Source organism: Fringilla coelebs, assembly GCF_963513975.1.
Source record: "Fringilla coelebs genome assembly, contig: SCAFFOLD_70, whole genome shotgun sequence".
NCBI lineage: Eukaryota > Metazoa > Chordata > Aves > Passeriformes > Fringillidae > Fringilla > Fringilla coelebs.
The window spans coordinates 501,357-515,444 of record NW_028167380.1 but is presented as its reverse complement, the minus strand read 5'-3'; positions in this window follow the sequence as shown (position 1 = coordinate 515,444).

Here is a 14,088-nt window from a genome sequence, read left to right as displayed (position 1 = left end):
CCGCCACGCGCAGGATGCCTCCCAGACGCAACGTGGCACCAGTGCCAACTTGGTCTAATTTAAGAGTGCCAAGTGGGTCTTGGAAACTGACACCCAGAACAGTGGCTTGTGAGTCTTGTTTCCCAGGGAAAAAGCCTGTAGAATGTTTCAGGATCCTGAGGCGTTAAATGGCCAGGTGCCTCCTGGAATTCCATCTCTAAAGGATGCCGCCAAGACGCAATGTGGCACCGATGCCAAATTGGTCTAGTTTGAGAGTGCCAAGTGGGTCCTGAAAACTGACACCCAGAAGAGTGGCTTCGGAGTTTTGTTTCCCAGGGAAAAAGCCTGTACAGTGCTTCAGGGGCCTGAGGCCTTAAATGGCCAGGTGCCACCTAAAATTCCGCCTCTCGAAAGATGTTTCCTAGACGCTATGCGGAACCGGAGCCGACTTAGTCTGGTTTGAGAGTGGCAAGTGGGTCCTGAAAACTGACATCCAGAACAGTGGCTTCTGAGTTTTGTTTCCCAGGGAAAAAGCCTGTAGAGTGGTTCGGGGTCCTGAGGCATTAAATGGCCAGGTGCCTCCCGGAATTCCGCCTCTAGAAGGATGCCGCCAAGACGCAAGGGTGCAGCAGAGCCAACTTGGTCTGGTTTGAGAGTGCCAAGTGGGTCCTGAAAACTGACACCCAGAACAGTGGCTTCTGAGTTTTGTTACCCAGGAATATACCCTGTAGAGTGGTTCAGGGTCCTGCGGCCTTAAATTGCCAGGTGCCACTTAGAATTCCGCCTCTCGAAGGATGTTTCCTAGACTCTAAGCGGAAACGGTGCCAATTTGGTCTGGTTTGAGAGTGCCAAGTGAGTCCTACAAACTGACACACACAATAATGGCTTCTGAGTTTTGTTTGCCAGGGAAAAGGCTGTACAATGGTTCAGGGGCCTGAGGCCTTAAATTGCCGGGGGCCCCCTGGAATTCGGCCTTATGCAGGATGCCTCCAAGACGCAAGGTGGCAGTAGTGCCACCTTGGTCTGGTTTGAGAGTGCCAAGTTGGTCCTGCAAACTGTCACCCAGAATAATGGCTTCTGAGTTTTGTTTCTCGGGGAAAAGGCCTGTACAGTGGTTCAGGGGCCTGAGGCCTTAAATGGCCAAGTGCCTCCTGGAATTCCGTCTCTCGCAGGATGCCTCCCAGACGCAAGGTGGCACCAATGCCAACTTGGTCTGGTTTGAGAGTGCCAAGTGTGTCTTGCAAACTGACACCCAGAACAGTGGCTTGTGAGTTTTGTTTCCCAGGGAAAAAGCCTGTAGAATGTTTCAGGATCCTGAGGCCTTAAATGGCCGGGTGCCTCCTGGAATTCGGCCTCTCGCAGGATGCCTCTCAGACGCAAAGTGGCACCAGGGCCAACTTGGTCTGGTTTGAGAGTGCCAAGTTGGTCCTGCAAACTGACACCCAGAACAGTGGCTTCTGAGTTTTGTTTCTCGGGGAAAAGGCCTGTACTGTGGTTCAGGGGCCTGAGGCCTTAAATGGCCAGGTGCCTCCTGGAATTCCGTCTCTCGCAGGATGCCTCCCAGATGTAAGGTGGCACCAGTGCCAATTTGGTCTGGTTTGACAGTGCCTAGTGGGTCCTACAAACTGACACCCAGAGCAGTGGCTTGTGAGTTTTGTTTCCCAGGGAAAAAGCCTTTACAATGGTTCAGGGTCCTGCGGCCTTAAATTTCAGGGTGCCTCATGGAATTCTGCCTCTCGCAGGATGTTTCCAAGACGCTATGCGGAACCGGTGCCCACTTAGTCTGGTGTGAGAGTGCAAGTGGGTCCTGCAAAATGACACCCAGAACAATGGCTTCTGAGTTTTGTTTCCCAGGGAAAAAGCCTGTACAGTGGTTCACGGTCCTGAGGCCTTAAATGGCCAGGTGCCTCCCGGAATTCCGCCTCTAGAAGGATGCCGCCAAGACGCAAGGGTGCAGCAGAGCCAACTTGGTCTGGTTTGAGAGTGCCTTGGGGGTCCTGAAAACTGACACCCAGAATAATGGCTTCTGACTTTTGTTTCCCAGGGAAAAAGCCTGTACAGTGGTTCAGGGTCCTGAGCCCTTAAATGCCCAGGTGCCTCCTGGAATTCCATCTCTAGAAGGATGCCGCCAAGACGCAAGGTGGCACCGATGCCAAACTGGTCTTGTTTGAGAGTGCCAAGTGCGTCCTGAAAACTGACACCCAGAACAGTGGCTTCTGAGTTTTGTTTCCCAGGGAAAAAGCCTGTACAGTGGTTCAGGGTACTTAGGCATTAAATGGCCAGGTGCCTCCTGGAATTCCATCTCTAGAAGGATGCCGCCAAGACGCAAAGTGGCAGCAGAGCCAACTTGGTCTGGTTTGAGAGTGCCAAGTAGGTCCTGAAAACTGTCACCCAGAACAGTGGCTTCTGAGTTTTGTTCCCCAGGGAAAAAGCCTGTAAAATGGTTCAGGGTACTGCGGCCTTAAATTGCCAGGTGCTACCTAGAATTCCGCCTCTCGAAGGATGTTTCCTAGACTCTAAGCGGAAACGGTGCCAATTTGGTCTGGATTGAGAGTGCCAAGTGAGTCCTGCAAACTGACACCCACAATAATGGCTTCTGAGTTTTGTTTGCCAGGGAAAAGGCTGTACAATGGTTTAGGGGCCTGAGGCCTTAAATTGCCGGGTGCCTCCTGGAATTCGGCCTCTTGCAGGATGCCTCCAAGACGCAAGGTGGCAGTAGTGCCACCTTGGTCTGGTTTGAGAGTGCCAAGTGAGTCCTGAAAACTGACACCCAGAATAATGGCTTCTGAGTTTTGTTTCTCGGGGAAAAGGCCTGTACAGTGGTTCAGGGGCCTGAGGCCTTAAAAGGCCAGTTGCCTAATGGAATTCCGTCTCTTGCAGGATGCCTCCGAGACGCAAGGTGGCACCAGTGCAAACTTGGTCTGGTTTGACAGTGCGTAGTGGGTCCTACAAACTGACACCCAGAACAGTGGCTTGTGAGTTTTGTTTCCCAGGGAAAAGGCCTGTAGGATGCTTCAGGATCCTGAGGCCTTAAATGGCCAGGTGCCTCCCGGAGTTCCGCATCTCGCAGGATGCCTCCAAGACGCAAGGTGGCACCAGTGCCAACTTGGTCTGGTTTGAGAGTTCCTAGTGGGTCCTGAAAACTGACACCAAGAATAGAGGCTTCGGATTTTTGTTTCCCGGGGAAAAGGCCTGTACATTGGTTCAGGGGCCTGAGGCCTTAAATGGCCAGGTGCATCCTTGAATTCCGCCTCTCGAAGGATGCCTCCCAGACGCAAGGTGGCACCAGTGCCAACTTGGTCTGGTGTGAGAGTGCCAAGTGGGTCCTGCAAACTGACACGCAGAACAGTGGCTTGTGAGTTTTGTTTCTCAGGGAAAAAGCCTGTAGAATGTTTTAGGATCCTGAGGCCTTAAATGGCCGGGTGCCCCCTGGAATTCGGCCTCGCGCAGGATGCCTCTCAGACGCAAAGTGGCACCAGTGCCAACTTGGTCTGGTTTGAGAGTGCCAAGTGGGTCCTGCAAACTGACACCCAGAGCAGTGGCTTGTGAGTTTTGTTTCCCAGGGAAAAAACCTATACAATGGTACAGGGCTCTGAGGCCTTAAATGGCCAGGTGCCTCCCGGAATTCCGCCTCTAGAAGGATGCCTCCCAGACGCAAGGTGGCACCAGTGCCAACTTGGTCTGGTGTGAGAGTGCCAAGTGGGTCCTGCAAACTGACACGCAGAACAGTGGCTTCTGAGTTTTGTTTCCCAGGGAAAAGGCTGTACAATGGTTCAGGGACCTGAGGCCTTAAATTGTCGGGTGCCTCATGGAATTCCGCCTCTCGCAGGATGCCTCAAAGACGCAAGGTGGCAGTAGTGCCACCTTGGTCTGGTTTGAGAGTGCCAAATTGGTCCTGCAAACTGACACCCAGAATAATGGCATCTGAGTTTTGTTTCTCGGGGAAAAGGCCTGTACTGTGGTTCAGGGACCTGAGGCCTTAAATGGCCAGGTGCCTCCCGGAATTCCGCCTCTCGCAGGATGCCTTCCAGACGCAAGGTGGCACCAGTGCTAACTTGGTCTAGTTTGAGAGTGCCAAGTGGGTCCTGAAAACTGACACCCAGAACAGTGGCTTGTGAGTTTTGTTTACCAGGGAAAAAGCCTGTAGAATGTTTCAAGATCCTGAGGCCTTGAATGGCCAGGTGCCTCCTGGAATTCGGCCTCTCGCAGGATGTTTCCAAGACGCAAGGTGTCAGCAGTGCCAACTTGGTCTGGTTTGAGAGTGCCAAGTGGGTCCTGAAAACTGACACCCAGAACAGTGGCTTCTGAGTTTTGTTTTCTAGGGAAAAGTCCTGTAAAATGTTTGAGGGGCCTGAGGCCTTAAATGGCCAGGTGCCTCCCGGAATTCCGCCTCTAGAAGGATGCCGCCAAGACGCAAGGGTGCAGCAGAGCCAACTTGGTCTGGTTTGAGAGTGCCAAGTGGGTCCTGAAAACTGACACCCAGAACAGTGGCTTCTGAGTTTTGTTACCCAGGAATATACCCTGTAGAGTGGTTCAGGGTCCTGCGGCCTTAAATTGCCAGGTGCCACTTAGAATTCCGCCTCTCGAAGGATGTTTCCTAGACTCTAAGCGGAAACGGTGCCAATTTGGTCTGGTTTGAGAGTGCCAAGTGAGTCCTACAAACTGACACACACAATAATGGCTTCTGAGTTTTGTTTGCCAGAGAAAAGGCTGTACAATCGTTCAGGGGCCAGAGGCCTTAAATTGTCGGGTGCCTCATGGAATTCCGCCTCTCGCAGGATGCCTCAAAGACGCAAGGTGGCAGTAGTGCCACCTTGGTCTGGTTTGAGAGTGCCAAATTGGTCCTGCAAACTGACACCCAGAATAATGGCATCTGAGTTTTGTTTCTCGGGGGAAAAGGCCTGTACTGTGGTTCAGGGACCTGAGGCCTTAAATGGCCGGGTGCCTCCCGGAATTCCGCCTCTCGCAGGATGCCTTCCAGACGCAAGGTGGCACCAGTGCTAACTTGGTCTAGTTTGAGAGTGCCAAGTGGGTCCTGAAAACTGACACCCAGAACAGTGGCTTCTGAGTTTTGTTTCCCAGGGAAAAAGCCTGTACAAAGGTTCAGGGTCCTGCGGCCTTAAATTGCCAGGTGCCACCTAGAATTCCGCCTCTCGAAGGATGTTTCCTAGACTCTAAGCGGAAACGGTGCCAATTTGGTCTGGTTTGAGAGTGCCAAGTGAGTCCTGCAAACTGACACACACAATAACGGCTTCTGAGTTTTGTTTCCCAGGGAAAAGGCTGTACAATCGTTCAGGGGCCAGAGGCCTTAAATTGCTGGGTGCCTACTGGAATTCGGCCTCTCGCAGGATGCCTCCCAGACGCAAGGTAGCACTAGTGCCAACTTGGTCTGGTTTGAGAATGCCAAGTTGGTCCTACAAACTGACACCAAGAACAGTGGCTTGTGAATTTTGTTTCCCAGGGAAAAAGCCTGTAGAGTGGTTCACGGTTCTGAGGCCTTGAATGGCCAGGTGCCTCCCGGAATTCCGCATCTCGCAGGATGCCTCCAAGACGCAAGGTGGCACCAGTTCCCATTTGGTCTGGTTTGAGAGTGCCTAGTGGGTCCTGAAAACTGACACCCAGAACAGTGGCTTGTGAATTTTGTTTCCCTGGAAAAAATCCTGTAGATTGGTTCAGGGTCCTGAGCCCTTAAATGCCCAGGTGCCTCCTGGAATTCCATCTCTAGAAGGATGCCGCCAAGACGCAAGGTGGCACCGATGCCAAACTGGTCTTGTTTGAGAGTGCCAAGTGCGTCCTGAAAACTGACACCCAGAACAGTGGCTTCTGAGTTTTGTTTCCCAGGGAAAAAGCCTGTACAGTGGTTCAGGGTACTTAGGCATTAAATGGCCAGGTGCCTCCTGGAATTCCATCTCTAGAAGGATGCCGCCAAGACGCAAAGTGGCAGCAGAGCCAACTTGGTCTGGTTTGAGAGTGCCAAGTAGGTCCTGAAAACTGTCACCCAGAACAGTGGCTTCTGAGTTTTGTTCCCCAGGGAAAAAGCCTGTAAAATGGTTCAGGGTACTGCGGCCTTAAATTGCCAGGTGCTACCTAGAATTCCGCCTCTCGAAGGATGTTTCCTAGACTCTAAGCGGAAACGGTGCCAATTTGGTCTGGATTGAGAGTGCCAAGTGAGTCCTGCAAACTGACACCCACAATAATGGCTTCTGAGTTTTGTTTGCCAGGGAAAAGGCTGTACAATGGTTTAGGGGCCTGAGGCCTTAAATTGCCGGGTGCCTCCTGGAATTCGGCCTCTTGCAGGATGCCTCCAAGACGCAAGGTGGCAGTAGTGCCACCTTGGTCTGGTTTGAGAGTGCCAAGTGAGTCCTGAAAACTGACACCCAGAATAATGGCTTCTGAGTTTTGTTTCTCGGGGAAAAGGCCTGTACAGTGGTTCAGGGGCCTGAGGCCTTAAAAGGCCAGTTGCCTAATGGAATTCCGTCTCTTGCAGGATGCCTCCGAGACGCAAGGTGGCACCAGTGCAAACTTGGTCTGGTTTGACAGTGCGTAGTGGGTCCTACAAACTGACACCCAGAACAGTGGCTTGTGAGTTTTGTTTCCCAGGGAAAAGGCCTGTAGGATGCTTCAGGATCCTGAGGCCTTAAATGGCCAGGTGCCTCCCGGAGTTCCGCATCTCGCAGGATGCCTCCAAGACGCAAGGTGGCACCAGTGCCAACTTGGTCTGGTTTGAGAGTTCCTAGTGGGTCCTGAAAACTGTCACCAAGAATAGAGGCTTCGGATTTTTGTTTCCCGGGGAAAAGGCCTGTACATTGGTTCAGGGGCCTGAGGCCTTAAATGGCCAGGTGCATCCTTGAATTCCGCCTCTCGAAGGATGCCTCCCAGACGCAAGGTGGCACCAGTGCCAACTTGGTTTAGTTTGAGAGTGCCAAGTGGGTCTTGCAAACTGACACCCAGAACAGTGGCTTGTGAGTTTTGTTTCTCAGGGAAAAAGCCTGTAGAATGTTTTAGGATCCTGAGGCCTTAAATGGCCGGGTGCCCCCTGGAATTCGGCCTCGCGCAGGATGCCTCTCAGACGCAAAGTGGCACCAGTGCCAACTTGGTCTGGTTTGAGAGTGCCAAGTGGGTCCTGCAAACTGACACCCAGAGCAGTGGCTTGTGAGTTTTGTTTCCCAGGGAAAAAGCCTATACAATGGTACAGGGCTCTGAGGCCTTAAATGGCCAGGTGCCTCCCGGAATTCCGCCTCTAGAAGGATGCCTCCCAGACGCAAGGTGGCACCAGTGCCAACTTGGTCTGGTGTGAGAGTGCCAAGTGGGTCCTGCAAACTGACACGCAGAACAGTGGCTTCTGAGTTTTGTTTCCCAGGGAAAAGGCTGTACAATGGTTCAGGGACCTGAGGCCTTAAATTGTCGGGTGCCTCATGGAATTCCGCCTCTCGCAAGATGCCTCAAAGACGCAAGGTGGCAGTAGTGCCACCTTGGTCTGGTTTGAGAGTGCCAAATTGGTCCTGCAAACTGACACCCAGAATAATGGCATCTGAGTTTTGTTTCTCGGGGAAAAGGCCTGTACTGTGGTTCAGGGACCTGAGGCCTTAAATGGCCAGGTGCCTCCCGGAATTCCGCCTCTCGCAGGATGCCTTCCAGACGCAAGGTGGCACCAGTGCTAACTTGGTCTAGTTTGAGAGTGCCAAGTGGGTCCTGAAAACTGACACCCAGAACAGTGGCTTGTGAGTTTTGTTTACCAGGGAAAAAGCCTGTAGAATGTTTCAAGATCCTGAGGCCTTGAATGGCCAGGTGCCTCCTGGAATTCGGCCTCTCGCAGGATGTTTCCAAGACGCAAGGTGTCAGCAGTGCCAACTTGGTCTGGTTTGAGAGTGCCAAGTGGGTCCTGAAAACTGACACCCAGAACAGTGGCTTCTGAGTTTTGTTTTCTAGGGAAAAGTCCTGTAAAATGTTTGAGGGGCCTGAGGCCTTAAATGGCCAGGTGCCTCCCGGAATTCCGCCTCTAGAAGGATGCCGCCAAGACGCAAGGGTGCAGCAGAGCCAACTTGGTCTGGTTTGAGAGTGCCAAGTGGGTCCTGAAAACTGACACCCAGAACAGTGGCTTCTGAGTTTTGTTACCCAGGAATATACCCTATAGAGTGGTTCAGGGTCCTGCGGCCTTAAATTGCCAGGTGCCACTTAGAATTCCGCCTCTCGAAGGATGTTTCCTAGACTCTAAGCGGAAACGGTGCCAATTTGGTCTGGTTTGAGAGTGCCAAGTGAGTCCTACAAACTGACACACACAATAATGGCTTCTGAGTTTTGTTTGCCAGAGAAAAGGCTGTACAATCGTTCAGGGGCCAGAGGCCTTAAATTGTCGGGTGCCTCATGGAATTCCGCCTCTCGCAGGATGCCTCAAAGACGCAAGGTGGCAGTAGTGCCACCTTGGTCTGGTTTGAGAGTGCCAAATTGGTCCTGCAAACTGACACCCAGAATAATGGCATCTGAGTTTTGTTTCTCGGGGGAAAAGGCCTGTACTGTGGTTCAGGGACCTGAGGCCTTAAATGGCCGGGTGCCTCCCGGAATTCCGCCTCTCGCAGGATGCCTTCCAGACGCAAGGTGGCACCAGTGCTAACTTGGTCTAGTTTGAGAGTGCCAAGTGGGTCCTGAAAACTGACACCCAGAACAGTGGCTTCTGAGTTTTGTTTCCCAGGGAAAAAGCCTGTACAAAGGTTCAGGGTCCTGCGGCCTTAAATTGCCAGGTGCCACCTAGAATTCCGCCTCTCGAAGGATGTTTCCTAGACTCTAAGCGGAAACGGTGCCAATTTGGTCTGGTTTGAGAGTGCCAAGTGAGTCCTGCAAACTGACACACACAATAACGGCTTCTGAGTTTTGTTTCCCAGGGAAAAGGCTGTACAATCGTTCAGGGGCCAGAGGCCTTAAATTGCTGGGTGCCTACTGGAATTCGGCCTCTCGCAGGATGCCTCCCAGACGCAAGGTAGCACTAGTGCCAACTTGGTCTGGTTTGAGAATGCCAAGTTGGTCCTACAAACTGACACCAAGAACAGTGGCTTGTGAATTTTGTTTCCCAGGGAAAAAGCCTGTAGAGTGGTTCACGGTTCTGAGGCCTTGAATGGCCAGGTGCCTCCCGGAATTCCGCATCTCGCAGGATGCCTCCAAGACGCAAGGTGGCACCAGTTCCCATTTGGTCTGGTTTGAGAGTGCCTAGTGGGTCCTGAAAACTGACACCCAGAACAGTGGCTTGTGAATTTTGTTTCCCTGGAAAAAATCCTGTAGATTGGTTCAGGGGCCTGAGGCCTTAAACGGCCAGGTGCCTCCTTGAATTCCGCCACGCGCAGGATGCCTCCCAGACGCAACGTGGCACCAGTGCCAACTTGGTCTAATTTAAGAGTGCCAAGTGGGTCTTGGAAACTGACACCCAGAACAGTGGCTTGTGAGTCTTGTTTCCCAGGGAAAAAGCCTGTAGAATGTTTCAGGATCCTGAGGCCTTAAATGGCCAGGTGCCTCCTGGAATTCCATCTCTAGAAGGATGCCGCCAAGACGCAATGTGGCACCGATGCCAAATTGGTCTAGTTTGAGAGTGCCAAGTGGGTCCTGAAAACTGACACCCAGAACAGTGGCTTCTGAGTTTTGTTTCCCAGGGAAAAAGCCTGTAGAGTGGTTCGGGGTCCTGAGGCATTAAATGGCCAGGTGCCTCCTGGAATTCCATCTCTAGAAGGATGCCGCCAAGACGCAAGGTGGCAGCAGAGCCACTTTGGTCTGGTTTGAGAGTGCCAAGTGGGTCCTGAAAACTGACACCCAGAACAGTGGCTTCTGAGTTTTGTTACCCAGGAATATACCCTGTAGAGTGGTTCAGGGTCCTGCGGCCTTAAATTGCCAGGTGCCACTTAGAATTCCGCCTCTCGAAGATTGTTTCCTAGACTCTAAGCGGAAACGGTGCCAATTTGGTCTGGTTTGAGAGTGCCAAGTGAGTCCTACAAACTGACACACACAATAATGGCTTCTGAGTTTTGTTTGCCAGGGAAAAGGCTGTACAATGGTTCAGGGGCCTGAGGCCTTAAATTGCCGGGGGCCCCCTGGAATTCGGCCTTATGCAGGATGCCTCCAAGACGCAAGGTGGCAGTAGTGCCACCTTGGTCTGGTTTGAGAGTGCCAAGTTGGTCCTGCAAACTGTCACCCAGAATAATGGCTTCTGAGTTTTGTTTCTCGGGGAAAAGGCCTGTACAGTGGTTCAGGGGCCTGAGGCTTTAAATGGCCAAGTGCCTCCTGGAATTCCGTCTCTCGCAGGATGCCTCCCAGACGCAAGGTGGCACCAATGCCAACTTGGTCTGGTTTGAGAGTGCCAAGTGTGTCTTGCAAACTGACACCCAGAACAGTGGCTTGTGAGTTTTGTTTCCCAGGGAAAAAGCCTGTAGAATGTTTCAGGATCCTGAGGCCTTAAATGGCCGGGTGCCTCTTGGAATTCGGCCTCTCGCAGGATGCCTCTCAGACGCAAAGTGGCACCAGGGCCAACTTGGTCTGGTTTGAGAGTGCCAAGTTGGTCCTGCAAACTGACACCCAGAACAGTGGCTTCTGAGTTTTGTTTCTCGGGGAAAAGGCCTGTACTGTGGTTCAGGGGCCTGAGGCCTTAAATGGCCAGGTGCCTCCTGGAATTCCGTCTCTCGCAGGATGCCTCCCAGATGTAAGGTGGCACCAGTGCCAATTTGGTCTGGTTTGACAGTGCCTAGTGGGTCCTACAAACTGACACCCAGAGCAGTGGCTTGTGAGTTTTGTTTCCCAGGGAAAAAGCCTTTACAATGGTTCAGGGTCCTGCGGCCTTAAATTTCAGGGTGCCTCATGGAATTCTGCCTCTCGCAGGATGTTTCCAAGATGCTATGCGGAACCGGTGCCCACTTAGTCTGGTGTGAGAGTGCAAGTGGGTCCTGCAAACTGACACCCAGAACAGTGGCTTGTGAGTTTTGTTTCCCAGGGAAAAAGCCTGTACAGTGGTTCGCGGTCCTGAGGCCTTAAATGGCCAGGTGCCTCCCGGAATTCCGCCTCTAGAAGGATGCCGCCAAGACGCAAGGGTGCAGCAGAGCCAACTTGGTCTGGTTTGAGAGTGCCTTGGGGGTCGTGAAAACTGACACCCAGAAGAGTGGCTTCTGAGTTTTGTTACCCAGGAATATACCCTGTAGAATGGTTCAGGGTCCTGCGGCCTTAAATTGCCAGGTGCCACTTAGAATTCCGCCTCTCGAAGGATGTTTCCTAGACTCTAAGCGGAAACGGTGCCAATTTGGTCTGGTTTGAGAGTGCCAAGTGAGTCCTACAAACTGACACACACAATAATGGCTTCTGAGTTTTGTTTGCCAGAGAAAAGGCTGTACAATGGTTCAGGGGCCTGAGGCCTTAAATTGCCGGGGGCCCCCTGGAATTCGGCCTTATGCAGGATGCCTGCAAGACGCAAGGTGGCAGTAGTGCCACCTTGGTCTGGTTTGAGAGTGCCAAGTTGGTCCTGCAAACTGTCACCCAGAATAATGGCTTCGGAGTTTTGTTTCTCGGGGAAAAGGCCTGTACAGTGGTTCAGGGGCCTGAGGCCTTAAATGGCCAAGTGCCTCCTGGAATTCCGTCTCTCGCAGGATGCCTCCCAGACGCAAGGTGGCACCAATGCCAACTTGGTCTGGTTTGAGAGTGCCAAGTGTGTCTTGCAAACTGACACCCAGAACAGTGGCTTGTGAGTTTTGTTTCCCAGGGAAAAAGCCTGTAGAATGTTTCAGGATCCTGAGGCCTTAAATGGCCGGGTGCCTCCTGGAATTCGGCCTCTCGCAGGATGCCTCTCAGACGCAAAGTGGCACCAGGGCCAACTTGGTCTGGTTTGAGAGTGCCAAGTTGGTCCTGCAAACTGACACCCAGAACAGTGGCTTCTGAGTTTTGTTTCTCGGGGAAAAGGCCTGTACTGTGGTTCAGGGGCCTGAGGCCTTAAATGGCCAGGTGCCTCCTGGAATTCCGTCTCTCGCAGGATGCCTCCCAGATGTAAGGTGGCACCAGTGCCAATTTGGTCTGGTTTGACAGTGCCTAGTGGGTCCTACAAACTGACACCCAGAGCAGTGGCTTGTGAGTTTTGTTTCCCAGGGAAAAAGCCTTTACAATGGTTCAGGGTCCTGCGGCCTTAAATTTCAGGGTGCCTCATGGAATTCTGCCTCTCGCAGTATGTTTCCAAGACGCTATGCGGAACCGGTGCCCACTTAGTCTGGTGTGAGAGTGCAAGTGGGTCCTGCAAACTGACACCCAGAACAGTGGCTTGTGAGTTTTGTTTCCCAGGGAAAAAGCCTGTACAGTGGTTCGCGGTCCTGAGGCCTTAAATGGCCAGGTGCCTCCCGGAATTCCGCCTCTAGAAGGATGCCGCCAAGACGCAAGGGTGCAGCAGAGCCAACTTGGTCTGGTTTGAGAGTGCCTTGGGGGTCCTGAAAACTGACACCCAGAACAGTGGCTTCTGAGTTTTGTTACCCAGGAATATACCCTGTAGAGTGGTTCAGGGTCCTGCGGCCTTAAATTGCCAGGTGCCACTTAGAATTCCGCCTCTCGAAGGATGTTTCCTAGACTCTAAGCGGAAACGGTGCCAATTTGGTCTGGTTTGAGAGTGCCAAGTGAGTCCTACAAACTGACACACACAATAATGGCTTCTGAGTTTTGTTTGCCAGGGAAAAGGCTGTACAATGGTTCAGGGGCCTGAGGCCTTAAATTGCCCGGGGCCCCCTGGAATTCGGCCTTATGCAGGATGCCTCCAAGACGCAAGGTGGCAGTAGTGCCACCTTGGTCTGGTTTGAGAGTGCCAAGTTGGTCCTGCAAACTGTCACCCAGAATAATGGCTTCTGAGTTTTGTTTCTCGGGGAAAAGGCCTGTACAGTGGTTCAGGGGCCTGAGGCCTTAAATGGCCAAGTGCCTCCTGGAATTCCGTCTCTCGCAGGATGCCTCCCAGACGCAAGGTGGCACCAATGCCAACTTGGTCTGGTTTGAGAGTGCCAAGTGTGTCTTGCAAACTGACACCCAGAACAGTGGCTTGTGAGTTTTGTTTCCCAGGGAAAAAGCCTGTAGAATGTTTCAGGATCCTGAGGCCTTAAATGGCCGGGTGCCTCCTGGAATTCGGCCTCTCGCAGGATGCCTCTCAGACGCAAAGTGGCACCAGGGCCAACTTGGTCTGGTTTGAGAGTGCCAAGTTGGTCCTGCAAACTGACACCCAGAACAGTGGCTTCTGAGTTTTGTTTCTCGGGGAAAAGGCCTGTAATGTGGTTCAGGGGCCTGAGGCCTTAAATGGCCAGGTGCCTCCTGGAATTCCGTCTCTCGCAGGATGCCTCCCAGATGTAAGGTGGCACCAGTGCCAATTTGGTCTGGTTTGACAGTGCCTAGTGGGTCCTACAAACTGACACCCAGAGCAGTGGCTTGTGAGTTTTGTTTCCCAGGGAAAAAGCCTTTACAATGGTTCAGGGTCCTGCGGCCTTAAATTTCAGGGTGCCTCATGGAATTCTGCCTCTCGCTGGATGTTTCCAAGACGCTATGCGGAACCGGTGCCCACTTAGTCTGGTGTGAGAGTGCAAGTGGGTCCTGCAAACTGACACCCAGAACAGTGGCTTGTGAGTTTTGTTTCCCAGGGAAAAAGCCTGTACAGTGGTTCGCGGTCCTGAGGCCTTAAATGGCCAGGTGCCTCCCGGAATTCCGCCTCTAGAAGGATGCCGCCAAGACGCAAGGGTGCAGCAGAGCCAACTTGGTCTGGTTTGAGAGTGCCTTGGGGGTCCTGAAAACTGACACCCAGAACAGTGGCTTCTGAGTTTTGTTACCCAGGAATATACCCTGTAGAGTGGTTCAGGGTCCTGCGGCCTTAAATTGCCAGGTGCCACTTAGAATTCCGCCTCTCGAAGGATGTTTCCTAGACTCTAAGCGGAAACGGTGCCAATTTGGTCTGGTTTGAGAGTGCCAAGTGAGTCCTACAAACTGACACACACAATAATGGCTTCTGAGTTTTGTTTGCCAGGGAAAAGGCTGTACAATGGTTCAGGGGCCTGAGGCCTTAAATTGCCGGGGGCCCCCTGGAATTCGGCCTTATGCAGGATGCCTCCAAGACGCAAGGTGGCAGTAGTG